Source organism: Micropterus dolomieu, unplaced genomic scaffold (assembly GCF_021292245.1).
Source record: "Micropterus dolomieu isolate WLL.071019.BEF.003 ecotype Adirondacks unplaced genomic scaffold, ASM2129224v1 contig_783, whole genome shotgun sequence".
NCBI classification, from domain to species: domain Eukaryota; kingdom Metazoa; phylum Chordata; class Actinopteri; order Centrarchiformes; family Centrarchidae; genus Micropterus; species Micropterus dolomieu.
Window position 1 is genome coordinate 9646 of NW_025729773.1, and position 11065 is coordinate 20710.

General features: G+C 37.6%; 1 protein-coding gene across 1 annotated transcript in view; it reads right to left on the minus strand.

Moving 5' to 3' along the window:
* The window catches only part of si:ch211-106e7.2, a 16032-nt gene extending 5580 nt beyond the window's left edge, over positions 1–10452 (minus strand). The window contains exon 1 of the mRNA XM_046041250.1: positions 10263–10452. The gene's annotated coding sequence lies outside the window, so the exon portion shown is untranslated. The remainder of the gene's footprint in view (positions 1–10262) is intronic.
* Between the last annotated feature and the right edge of the window lie 613 nt (positions 10453–11065).

Sequence of the window (11065 nt, forward strand, 5' to 3'; positions counted from 1 at the left end):
AAGGGGGGTGGGGGGGGGGGGGGGGGGATCAATACAGCATAGTATCCTGATATTTGCCATGGCAATACTGTATCAATACACAGACACCAAGTTTCGATATTTTATTATATAAATTGCAGATGGGAGTTTTAACTTTTTGGTACTAGAAAGTTAAATCTATTGCTTTTTTAGTCCACTAGAAAACTTAACAGGACCATATAGAGGACTGAAAAAGTGACAAACAGAGAAATGCATCTTTTTAGATAAACACATGTTGACAAAGTTTGACTTTAGGGACCTAATTGGAAGTGGGAAAAAGGTAATAACTTTCAATATATCTCAATATATTTAAAATCGCAATCAAATTGAATCGCAACATAAATATTGTGATAATATCGTATCGTGGGGCCTCTGGCGATTCCCACCCCTACTAAACAACATTAATAATTACACAACATTGTCCATGTCCCTTGATTTTCAGCATGTCATGGCTCTTTTTGAAAAGCCATCCGGTTAGCCTGCCCCATCTCGTAATGCTATTCACATCAAACAAGTGACTTTTTTATACCTTCATCCTGGATTACACACAAATCCATTTACAGCAGGAGTTGCAATGCTGTCAATTTGTAACATTCCTGCTGAGCGACAGGCATGTTTTCTTACATTTCAGCATAATGTGGGAGACAACCCAGGTGTCTTCAAGCCTTTAATCCTTTTTTCAATAACAGCCAAGTTCAATACAATATAATTTTACAGAATATGGTTGATCTGAGCTGTTAGTTAGATAAAAGAAGCAATTTCAAGACATGATGAGCATTTTCACAATTTCTTGACATAATACAGATTAAACGATTAATCGATGAATTGTGAAAATAATCTGCAGATTAAAATCGATAATGACAATCATTAGCTACAGCCCTATGTCGTGGTGCAGTTGTTTTGCAATAAGTTCCAAGTCAACTTCTCTCACTCATACAAGAGCTTCACTCAGTAGTCATTCTTGTCTTTGTCAAGATTGTGATAGATCGCACGATACATCAAACTAATACTGAAGTGGTGCTACAGCAAATCAGTGTGTGAAATCCTGTGCTGAACAATGAATCAATTTGTACAGTGAGAGCATCTACGTAGGACACCCGTAACAACATGGCACAGAAGTCCAGAAAAGAAAGACACACTGATTGGTGTGTTATTGACCTGATCGATGCAAGCAGCAGATCAGTGCAAAACATCAATCTTGCCATCATCTAAAATTGTAATACACCTCCGGGTTGTAAGAGGCCCTCCCTCAACAGAAATCAGTCACCAAACTAATGTACAGGTGAAGGTAATGGAAATAATTCCCCACAGGAAAATACCACTTTCAAAACCTGATCAGTCTTCCCCAGTTCAAAATCAGTGTGAGACTAGAAGACCCCACTGGTAAGTAGGACGGAAGGAACAACTCCATATGCAAGTGTGGTAGAATTTTCTTGGTGTTCACCAAAATGAGGTTTTAAAAGACCTCGTCATTGCACCACAAAAAGACCTGAATCAATTCTACTTTCTGTTGAATAACTTCAGGATCTCCCCACCAGGTCTGGACTATTTCAGGCAGTCTACCAAACACACTTGTGGCAATAAAAAAAAAAAAAAAAACATTACTGAACTGGCAAACAAAGTTGTTCGACCTCTTTCCAAGAATGTTAATACAATGTTCCATAAACAGGAAACATCTGTTTCTTCTCTCTAATATGTCCTCACAAATGCAAAATGTGTGTGCATTGTCCAAATATCAAAATATGCTGTCTTTAACTGCATGAATATATGATAAAAAGAATATAAACATACACACAAGCTTTCTGTTGCTCTAGTTACCCAACAGGCCTCTTTAATCTCATCTTTTCCTATCCAAACCTTTTGGCAGCAATGTGATTTCACTTGGCTGAAGCCTACACTTACGCAGCTTCTCTGGAATTTAGTTGGAGCTCCAGAGTCGAGTTGAGACTCAAAAGACAGGGCGAGCTTAAACTCTCTTCATTTACATGAGTCACTATACATGTCGTATTAATACCAGGGTTTTTCCTGCACAGAGCATTAAAATGGCGACTGTCTATGTAAGATTTAGTCCTGTCTCCAGTTCACGACAGAACTCTGACGGGGGCCTTCATTGTGACACCATTTTCTAGCAAGCGTTGCACTATGTGGATTTCTGTCATGTGTAACTGCAATTGCGGCATTACGCTTATGTGGTGACGCCTTGTCGTAATCAGTGTGCCGGAAGAGACGCTGCCAAAACTTCCAGAGGGAAGGACAAAAGCTACCTTATTGGCTGGACCGCAGCGTGGGGGGTTTCTGCTGGTAATGTCACAGGGCAAAATAATCACTAGAGAAAACAAAAGCGCTTTTCCCTACCATTCCATGTTTTAATAGGCTATGGTTTTATTTCGGCAGCAGGAGTTTAAAAATACATTTGCAAATGCAGTCTGCATTTGTGAACGCTGCTCTATGCGCCTCTGTGTGACTGAACGCTGAACATCTGATATGCTGGAATTTGCAGATGAACGTTTAATATGCAGGAATTCACATCAGCTACACTGCAAGAGGACCTTGTAATAATATAGACCTAAATGTACCCAAGAGCTTTAGTTATGTTTTATTTGATTCATCTTGCTGTTTGTCAACTGTGTAAATTAACAGTTTTTTTTGTTGTATTTGATTTAATGTTGAACAGGGAACCTTTTTTTATTAACGTGATAATTGTCGTTTTCTTCAGTCATATTATTATTAGAACTCTTGTTGTTATAATATTTCACTCCCTTATGTTCTGGTTCCCTCATTTCTTTAAAAGCATTTTCAGGGCTCTACGCTAACCTTTTTCCCAAGGAGCACCATGTGCTCCTAAATAAAAAAATTTAGGAACACACAAAGAAATTTAGGAGCACAATGAAAAATGTTCAAGTAACACAGATTTTAACAAACTATTTATATTTATACTACGTGTGTGCTCCTTCTCTATGTGTTCAACTATGGTGTGAAACCACTAGAGGACTATGGAAGTGAAGACCCTGGTATCTGGACACTCGGCAATGGCCTTAAAAGTTTTTTTTAAATATTGAAACAGATGTTTTGAAAATCTGACAATGAAAATTGCTTTTAAACACTGATCAGTCATTACAAAACACTTCACTGGTGCTTGTGTAGTTTTTGAACCAGGGACGGATTCACGATACACCAGCAGCACCCACACAACCCACCCCACACCTAATGTAAACAAGACTACTGAACAGTATTAATGCGCCGCCGATTCAATGATCACAATAATCACCACTAGTATAATATTAATTCCAGTTGGACAAAACAGCAGTTTCATGTTTGTGAGTTGTTTTTATTCCTTAAATCCATGCGATAGAAAAATATGGGATATGGTAGGTTATAGTTACTCGCACATTGTGCTTGTAAATCATTTTTCCGGGTCGCACGTATCGATTTTTAGGAGCATATGCGAGCAAAATGGTCGCACTGTAGATCCCTAATTTTGTTATCTTTATTTTGACCTGCATTTCATTAACCCTACGGGCCAGTAGATCAGAGATTTACTGGCCCACGGGAAAAAAGGCATTGTTACTTTATTATTTGTATATACCCAATGGAATGGTTCATTCAAACAAAAAAAACAAATTAATTTTGTTCTTATAACATTTTAAAGATTTAATATAATTTTTTGATTTGATTTTCCCATTAATGTGCTATCTGTGTGCAACGTCAGAGTGAAATCTTAGTCCTCGTTGTAGACAGTCATGTAGTATTAGATGCATTTATAGATGGTGGTTGAAAAATTCTCATAGCTTTGGCTAGCGTGCTGGTAAAAAGGATAAACTAGATGTGAATGCCACATTGAAAAAAGTCATTGTGGCAGATTATGTTTAAGGTAATAACTACTGCATGACAAAAAATATATTGCCTAGGACAGCCCTGAAATCATTATTATGTAAACTAATAATTGTAATGACAGGAGTAATTTATGGTATTATTATTATTTTGTTAGTACTAGTAGTACTACATTAGTATTTTTTTGTTTATAGTTACAGTTTGGCAGGCCCACACAATAGACTACATACACCATTTCCTTTAATGTTTATTAGTAATAGTACTCAGTTTATAATGGATCTTTTTTGTAGTTTTGACTCTTATTTATCAAAACTTTAATATATTGTTGTACTTTTGTTCAGCATTTTGTTATCTTTGTTTATATATATATATATATATATATATATATGTTATGTATTTCTAAAAAAAAGTGAAAAAAGATATATTGACATATTATATTATATTATATATCTGCACACAGCCATCTAAAAGCTTGAAATAGCTTACTAACTGTATTCCGATGCGATGATGGTCTTAAGATTCTTTATTTTTGCTGGGTTATTTAACTCTAGAAGTCCAAGGTAACTGAATTTGCTATTTTAGTCTTGAAGGTGTTTACTCAACTTGCACATGAGTGATAGAGTGATTAAAACACCTACATTTACATGCACACTAATTTTTCTCTGGGCCAGATGTAGTGAGGTCCCCTAACACAGCTTTCAATTACTTCAGTAGCACAAACAAATTATAGAGTTATTCAAATTGGTCCAAGGAGAGACTGAACAGGATCTGTGCATTCCCCATCTTGTAAGGCAGAAGTCTACGACTGGGCCAGAAGATGAGTCTGGATTTCTTTACCAACACTTAACATAAACACACCATATCATTCTATTGGGCAGTTTTATTAGAGTCAGAAAGTCCCTACTCTATAATTCTGGACATGTTCAGACCTGCCCAGGCATGTCTCTCCTGACAAGTATTTTAGGAGAATTCTAGATGTTTTTTTGTTTTGTTTTTTAAACTTGCATGCTTTTTTTCCCCAAACTTACATGTAAATGTAAATGTAAATGCAAATGCTCCGTACTTGTATAGCGCCTTTCTAGTCTTTTCGACCACTCAAAGCGCTTTTACACTACATCTGCATTCACCAGTCACACACATTGAGCCTAAGTGCTCAAACGGAAACTAACATTCACACTCATTCATACACTGGCGGAATAGCCGCCAGGGGCAAATCGGGGTTCAGTATCTTGCCCAAGGACACTTCGACACGCAACCAGGGGGAGCCAGGGATCGAACCGCCGACCTTCCGATTAACAGCCAACCCGCTCTACCTCCTGAGCCACAGCCGCCCGTAATGTCATGTTATAACACTATTTCAACATAAAACCCTTTTCCACTAAGGCTGGTTATGTATGACAACCAAATTTCTCTAATCATGCAAACTTAACATTAGAGTATATGGGTTACGCATAGACATATTCATAATGCATAGTACATTTAGTGAAAGTTTACTACAACAATCTGCTCCTCCTTTTGCTGGCTTAATGCCAGGAATCTACTGACTCCGGCTACGGCATGTTACGGCTCCGCCACGGTTTTGATGCCTCCATTGCCCGGCGTCAAAGTCCACTGTAAGCGTCTCAGCAGCGGAGCGTGCAGTCTGCCCCGGGTTATTGACTTCTTATTAATTTGTAATTTTTGTTCTTCTACAACCTTCTTGAAAGCTCTATGTGAACCTGCTTCATTCCATCAACTTCAGGCTGCATTTCCCATGAGGAGCATTTCAGAATCACAGCATTTTGACTGCCTGATTTTGCTGACATGTTGATTTTGTTTATTTGGCTCCGGCAGCCATAACGCGGCGCAGCCATAACGCGACGTAGCCGGAGTCAGTGGATTTTAGGGGTTACTGTAAGGCCCTCCCAGGGCTCAAAAGTAAGCATTGCCTGGGGCAAGTAACATGCCACGTTGGGCAAATCAATCTAGCAACTTATATGCACTTGTTCAACAAGCATAAATACCAAGAAGTGAAATTTTAATCTTCTCTGTCTGTCATCCACTGCATTTTGGTTTTACACGACCACGGCATGCTAGCTTATCTAATGGTTAAGAATGTGAAATTGGCTTTTTTCCACTGCCTGTTACTGTGCGGGCAAATCATTTTTATTTTTGTCAGCCATTGACAAATTTTATCTGCCTCTTTTGAAATGTATGCACTAAATGGAGGAATAACGTTCGGTTCATTTAAGCATCATGTAAAGTAAATAATGTTGTCATTCAATGTTCAATATATTTACACAAAAGCATTACATGCATGTTTGCATGCACAAAGGACCCATGTATTTCAGTCATGACAATCACTCTACCTTACTGAACAACCGATAACAACCAGGTATTTCAAGGGTACCAACAGGTGACAAGAATCATAAAAGCACACAAGAACTTGAAATTCACCACAGTTTAAATACAGTCTGTACTAAAAACCAAACCCACTGTGCAACCGCCACTAAATGAGTCATTATCTCAGTTCAAATCTCCACAAGAGTCCATATCTCAAATAAAAACCACAAACCTACTCTTTGGGAACCCATCAAGCAAACAAAAATACAATGAAAAAGTTTCCCAATAAAACACAGTAACACAGGAGATGGGTAATTTTCTAGGGTGCTATTTGGACTTCATAACTTGGGATAAATATATAGTTGATTTACCTATATTTTCAAAATTCTAACTTTAACTTTATGAAAAACATGTTGTTCGAGCTCAGGCACCTTTATTTTATTAAATTTAGATATATTAACAACATGTGACATGCGGGAAATGTCCACCCTGTTAAGGACTAAAGCTGATGACAGAGCAACTTTTAGGGCAATCGTGCAGGGCAACGTTGCTGTCAATGGTAATGTGTAAAGATTACTACCGTAATCCCCTTCCCCCACCACTCCGCCACCCACCCCGCACCGCCACCAGACGTTCAAAACATAGTCGGACTTGCCACTAGCAACATTGCCCAGCAACATTGCTCAAAAAGTTGCCCCGTGTATCATCAGCTTTACACATTACTGTTTAAAATTGCTTTCAGGGTATAATTGCTACTAAAATTTAATTTTTATAGAAGTCATTTGTCCCTCACTCTTATTGGATATTTGTTTTACAATAAAATAATTTTTAAACAGCATAGGCAAGCCTATATTGAGTAAAACAAGAACACATAATGAAGAGGACTTCCACTTTTTTTCCCCTCAAGAAAAGTGAATTATGATAAGAATTACTTAATGTCTCTTGCTTGCATAGTCAATCCCTTCCATAGATTTATGTAAATACAAATATACACTTAATATTTGGTAATTTCAATAAACTATGAAAGAAAAAACACCAACATCTAGTAACATAACAGGGTGGACAAAACACTAGTGTATAAATGTCCACCCTGTTACAGACTAACAAGATGGACATTTTGAGCTAAAGTTAGCATTTTAACTGCCTGTGGGAGCATAATGGCTAGCATGACCTTCAATACTAGATGAGGAATCTATCATTCTCTATCAAAACTTAGGCCTAATAGGGTGGACACATTATGTTCAATCACATTAAACTGACTTAATAAAAATGTCAAAATCAGACAACAAGAGAGCTAGAAAATCACACAAATTTCCACTGGTGTGATGTCACCAGGTCACCTAATGGGAGTGATGTCAGTAAAAAAATGTTTTCCAGTTAAAGGGACAGTTAATGCAACTCAACAGTGGTCGCTCAATACAAACATACATAAAAATTACAATTTTGATAAAAACAACATTTCATTAAATAGATTTTGAAGAGGAAAATTAGATAATAATGACATATTTAGAAATACATATGTTTTTAAAAGTTATTTTTTAGATCTAAGTTGAATGATCCAACACTGGGGATGTGGCAAAATCCCATAGCACCTCTTAAACCAAAGCTTTTAAAATGTAAAAACAAACTGGAAGCCAATCTCATTGTAATAATTCATAAGGTGTTTGTTTGTAGTGTAACTGTTTAGCTAGGATTGTCATGTACCTTAAAATTTGGCATAATAATTTATTTACCACTCACAGTTAACAAGTCTATCTCTGGGGAGACAGAGGGGGATTAAAGGAGACCTATTATGCTTTTCCACATTTTATGACTCATCTACAATGTTACAATGTTGGATGTTCATGTTAAACATAGCCAAAGCTCCAAATAATGAGGTTAAAGTAAAGAAATCCCTGGGGCAAAAGCCACAGTCACTCCCACTAGCCATGTGGCATGTTGAAAAATTGTAGTCTTTTCAAAAAGGCATCTGAAATAACAAACAAATTGCAATTTGACACTACAACTCCCATGAGTAAAAATGAACAGGAGGACAAGAGAAAGAGAAAAGGCAGAGCTGAGACAGAGAAGAAGCAGGAGGAAAGTGCCGGTAAATGCTGTAAAATTACAGAGATCTTCATCATTAAGAGACATGGTGTTACTACAAGCAGGGCTGCCCTTATGTAACATCATATCATCATATCACAGCTACCTTTCGAGTTAACTGTATTTTTTAATAAAAGTAATCATGCCGTGTAAGAAAGCAGGAGATGCATTTGTATGGGAACCATCTGGAAAATAAAGACCTGTGTAATTGTTTTAGGTGGAAGTATCTCCAACTACTCAGAACTAACAGAGCTTCATGATGATACATGAACATAAATCCAGTCAGAGCTCTGAGGAAATGCAGATGCAAAACAAACAATCCAAACGTGCCCAAAACTGATATAGGCATACATTAAATTTTAATCCTGTTGCCTTAATTGTGGATTTTTTCTAAGACAAAACAATTTATTCTTTGGTTATGCTTTGTTTATAATATAGATCATTTTTCTACTCTGTATTACAGTATTTCTGATGAATTTTTTTTGCAGTTTAGTTTTTATGTTTTCAATTAATCTTTTACACTCATGCAGCACTTTTAGTATATACAATAAGAAGCTACTCTTTATCCTAATAGACTATATGTTTTCAAAAAAATGAACTTTACACACAACCTTATCAGAGCTAATGATAATATTAGTAATTTTTAGCACACCAATTTAAGCATGCCATTGTCAACTTTAATCATATAAAACGTAATTTTCCAACAACAAAAATGTGGCTAGTGAAAATGCTGTGTGGCTAGTCACTTTGGAAAACCACTTGCCACATTGGCTAGTGAGCAAAAAAGTTAATGTCAAGCCCTGGGCCGACATGAAGAGCCAGTATAAGAGAGCAAATCATTTTTTTGAACTTTGAATCATGCAAAGCTGGCATACAGGAGTCACAGAACTACAATATAGGACTGGAAATGCAGTATAATAGGTCTCCTTTTTAAGATTCAGGAATGATATTGAGGTGTTTTGCAATAATGAAAGTGAAACCATTTGCCATTTATTTTATGACTGCATGCTATAGGTACTAAATCACATGGGTTAGATTTAGAATATTTCTTTAAGCCGTTGTCTGGTTCAGCTATTCATTTATAAAAAGACACCTCACTCACGTTCTTTTATGTTAAGATTTATCTTGATTGTAAAAGCCTAGGCTATACATGTTGAAGCATTAAATGGTCTGAAGAATAGTAAAACAGTTAACATGTGTATAGATTTAAATATTTTTGTTGCTTTACTTTACCCCTGTGTATCTAACGTTAGTTGTGTATCTAACTTTTGGCTGAAGATTTTCAGAGGCCTATGAGATGTATAAGATTCAATAAAAAAAACAGTTGTATGGTCTACCAGACAAAAGCATTGTTTATATTAAACACAATAACCTTTGGGCTATGTTAACCTGTGTATGTTGATATGGAAATGGTAGTGTAGTTTTTAGAATTTAAACATCCTAAGTTACATGTTTACGGGCATAGCCACACGGAACTCACATCAGAAAGAAGGGTCCTCCATCGCGCAGCAGAGGTTGTTCCTTCAACAAGCTAGCATCGATACTCACGCAACATTGGAGGGCTTTATAACCCACCACTACCTCTTCTCCCTCATGGGTTTCAGATCGCACTCAATGTGGCTGACCCATAGACTGTTTATAAGAAGACCCCCGCTTGATCGCGCAAACGAAGTGAAAGTAGGAGGGGGGAGAGAGTAGGAACGGCCCATTGTCTCGAGTTCAACAAACACTACGTTAGGACAAGAAATTGTGCTCGTAATCATTTTAAGTCGCAGTTCTTAAACGGATCGTCACAAGTTGTGAAATGGTTCAGAGAGTGACTGACATGCACGTATTAACGTTAAGTTGGTGATATATGACCAGATTTGTTTCCAAGCTGCACGAGCTGCTCATGTGGAAGTTGCATTACATTTTTCTGCGGTGCATTGATGTCACCTCCTCACAGACTGGTCAGCACATCTGCATGTGGTGGCAAAGTAACAGTTTCACTTCTGCTGCGAACTTACGTTTAGATCTCGACAAGGTCCAACTTCAACCGTAACGGTTAGTAACATCCGGAGTCCGTGCAGTAAATAAAGCTGCTCTTTCGTTGTTGACGTTATTCCATGTGGCATCTGTTGTAAACAGCAGAGAAGTCCTCCTTGTTGCTGGTCTTAAAGACGACTGACTAACTCCCCGTTCATCCCGAGCTCTGGGCCTCCGGAGACACATACCGGAGGTTGTCCACAGTCACCTCCCACATAGGCCTACATAGCCTCATCAGTTCAGTTTTTTTCCCTCTTTTTTAAAAAACCTTTATTGAGAAGACAATCAAGCACACAAACTGTGCAGAGCAGTAGTATAAAATGCTTATGCATTTGACTCATAACAGTTCAAAATAGCACTGTAGCAGCAAGACAGAGGGTCAGTGACCTTTGGGGAGGTGCTCTACGGGGAGAGCAGTGATTGGTGGTTATGTAGGTTGAAGGGACTGAACCCTTCTATAGAATTTGACCTCTACCCCTTGTTTTGTTACCTCAAAATAGTACTGTACCCTTCTATGGGTTTGACCTTTTACTTTGCAGACTCAAACCCTTCTATGGTACCTAACAGATACCTAAACATATCCTATATAAGCTATGTTTGATGTACAGAGAGACAGAGTGGTCATCAGGCTGGGTCACTCTCCAAGCTGCTGCAGAGCTTGTAATTGATGCTGAACTCTTTGATTTAATAAACTTTTATGATCAAGAACAGTGTCAAGCGGGTTTCTTCTCAACACATCATCGCAGCATTATTGTTCGGACACCACACTTTTCAAGGAACTAGA